Genomic DNA, 3,537 nt, shown 5'->3' on the forward strand with positions numbered 1-3,537 from the left:
ACAAAACAGAGAGGCAAATCATTGAACACCAATACATTAATAAGTAAGCTGAACTTTCGAGCTTTCAAAGGGTCCAGAGTAGTTAAAAAATTCGGACCGAAAAACTAATTCGTAGATAACGACGTCGGAAGAAAATAATTTGTAATGAGATTGACTCTGGGTTCAGAGCTAAGGGTGGAGGGGTTGGGATTTAGGGCTTGAGTGCGAGCTTTGAGGGAGCATTCCATGAAGAGGAAAAGGTTGCGGGTGGAAAGAGGGTCAGGCGAGTTCAGGAGATTGGTGAGGGTCTGGGCGTTATCATCCATGCAACCTCCACTTGGAATGAAGTCCTTCAATAGTGTCTCTCGATAGCTCAAGTATTTAGGGCATTCCATGATGAGATGGACCAATGATTTATCGTTCTCCAGAGTTACACATCTGGCAAGGTTATTTGGGGTCTAATTTATAGGTGGTTTTCTTGATGACAAAGAGAGTATGAGAGAGTTTGCCAATCTCACTTGTGCTTTCATTCTCTTCATGGCTAAAGGAGAACCCTAATTCAAGTAGCAGACCGGAGAGCCTAGGCTTCCCCGTGACAAGGAGAGCTGGTAAGCAGCTGAGGCCAGCATCCTGGTCCTATCCTCCTCAAAGAGGCGGGGTTGTAGCTCAGAAAGAACCTTCGGGACCTCCAGGGCCCAGTAGGAAGCATCAGGATTAGCACAGTCGAAGGAGATGTTGAAGGGCTTTAAGAGCGCCTCCAGCTGTAGGACTGGATTACTGCAAAGTAGGCGTGCATTCGCCGGCTTTGAGCTGTCTTGATTGGAACTAGGAGTGGAAGTTCTTCTAGATGTAACCAATTCCATGTATCTTAGAAGGCAAGCTTTGGATAACCTACCTTCCTCCTGGAGCAAGACCTTGGAGAACCAGTTCAAAGTGAGCTTGACTACCAGGTAGTGGAGCTTGACTGTGCCAACTTCCTGGCGGAGGGCATGCCCAGGAGTACAGGTTGATAGCAGCAGTAGCCTCTTGAAGAAGTAGGATTGGATGGGCTCTAAGGTTTCAGTATACTGCAGAGCCCACGTGGGGCAGCATAAAGCAAGGTCGAGATAACTATAGAATCAAATAGCCTCCTTATGGTAGCCTCCCAGGAGTCAGCGCTCGCCCTGGCCAGGGTGGCCAGCACAGTGCCAACAGCTATGCGTGCGTTTTCACAGGATGCAAGAGCGGCACGATGACCCAGAGCCGAGGAAGAGGAAACCACTCCTAGGTAGGTATAAGTGGAGACAATTTCAACCTTTTCTCCGTAGATTTTCAGAGGAAAACTTGGGAGCAGTGCAGCTTCACCTCCCGAGCGGAAGACAATCAGCTTAGTTTTGGAGACGTTGATGGTCAGATAGTTTAGGAGAAAGTAGCCCTTCAGGTCCTTCAGCAAGAAGAACATATGTATTTGGAACGACGTTAGAAGAACCAGATCATCCGCAAACAATAGAGCCAGAATGTCCCTCATCCCATCGATGCTTGGGCCTTTGTGTCCTCTGTCCCTCAGATACTTCTCGATGTCACTCAGAAATAGAAGGAATAGGGTTGGGCTGAGGCTTTCACCCTGGAGAACCCCCTCGGTGATCTCGATACNCCTGAAGAACCCCCTCGGTGATCTCGATACTATCAGTAAATCTCCCTCCTGATCTTATTCTCAGAGCTGCATGTCCGTAAAGGTTCTGGAGGATCTTGATTCGTTTCGAGCTAACTCCTAGATGATAGAGTTTTTGCCAAAGCAGGGTGTGGCTAACGGAGTCGAAAGCCCTCTTCAGGTCCACAAAAAGCCCAAAGACCTTCCGATTTCCTAGCCTCAACTGAAGTTGTACAGCCGCCGTAGCTACAAAAATGTTGTCAAGCGTTGATCGGCCTTTCCGAAAGCCTGCTTGACATTCAGGATAGATGCGCTCATCCTCCGCCCACTTATCAAGTCTATTGCAGAGGATTTTCGTAAAAAGTTTGGTAACCACATTCACGAGTGCAATCCCTCTGTAGTTCTCGGGTTTGGTTTTGTCACCTTTCTTGTAAATCATGGTCATCACAATGTCATGCCAAGAATTAGATACTACTCCTTGAGATAAGATCGCCTTGAAGGAGTGGAGAAGATAGAGCGTGCCTTCTTGCGGCAAAGCTTTATAGAATTCCGCCAGTAGACCATCAGAGCCTGCGGCCTTGCCGCATTTAGCGCTCACCAGGACTGTTTCCAATTCTAGAAAAGAAATGGGACTATCCAGTCGATAATCGGAAATCCCCGAGTAGTCGTTCAAATCGAGGACTCTGGGGGGATAGTAATAGGGTTCAGGAGCCAAGTTTCAGAGAGACCAAGAATATCAGGGAGGGGATCGGGATTAAAAAGGAAGAAGTTCCTGAAACCATTGAGGTTCCAAAAAGTCAATCTCAAGTTTACTAGTTTTTTGGAGAGTGGGGAGTGTTGTTGACCGATTTGATGGAAGGCTGGGATGAGTTTCGAGGGTTACGGGGTTTAGTCAATTCGACAGTCTTCGTAGAGAAGTCATAACGATACTGCAAGTCATTCTGAGTGAGCGGGTCTTCGACGAAGGCAGTCTGGTGGCGGATACGAGCCTTGAGGTCAAGAGCTTTCTTTTCCTTAACAAATTTTCTCAAATTGTAGTCTGCTTCTTGCTCTGAAGAGGTGAGATCATTTTGAATATAGATTTCAGGCAAGTCTGTGGCATACATGAGGTTGAAGAGATCCTTCTTGGAGATCAAAGAGTCGAGTTTAGCGCAAATCATCCCTGGTTTGAGGTTCTTTGCCTCCAACACTTTACCTCTATAATTTTTAAAGTTAGTCATTATGGAATTCGATACTCCAGCAACCAAAGTGCGGCTGGGTAGAGTGAGGCCTCTGATAATTACGTTGCATTTCTTGAGTTCCTGCTCCTGGGACTCCAGTTTACGGAGGATTTGCTTGAGGGGGTTCGTGCCTGTGGTATTGAGGGTGGCCACCTGGAGGTTCTTCTCAATGGACGTAAGGCGGGCTTCTGTAGCCGGGTTGATAGATGAGGGATCAGATGACTCAACCACTGACAACCTAGTCTTCAGTTCCTTCTGAGAGTCTTTAAGTTCTCTGACTTCTTCTTCAAGGGCAGATACTTTGCCAGAAATCTCTTGTCTCCAGGCCTTGAGTTCTTTTCTTTCATTGGCTGAGTCTTCCTTGAGTGAATCGACCTTGTTCATCAGCAGAACGAGTACACGGTTGGAAGGTGTATTGTCAAGCTCTAGTTTTTCTAGGGTAGCTAGCATAAATGATGAATCCATGGGGGAAGGTGTTAGGGAAGTTTCTGCTTGCTCTACGTTGGTTTCATTGACAATAGTACTCGACATGAGATCTTCAAAAGAAGTTTCTGCGTTTGCCACTTCGGATTCGTCTGGTTGGTGAAGGGCGAATAAACTCTTCGTCTTTTTAATGTCGAACAGCTCACATTGAAGTTTGTTGATGTCGCTTCCTTTCCTTTTCCTATTCAATGACAGTTGAGGAACAAGATGACGAGTTATTGCGGG

The sequence above is a fragment of the Diachasma alloeum genome, unplaced genomic scaffold (genome assembly GCF_001412515.2).
Source record: "Diachasma alloeum isolate Michigan unplaced genomic scaffold, Dall2.0 Dall_scaffold_00567, whole genome shotgun sequence".
NCBI lineage: Eukaryota > Metazoa > Arthropoda > Insecta > Hymenoptera > Braconidae > Diachasma > Diachasma alloeum.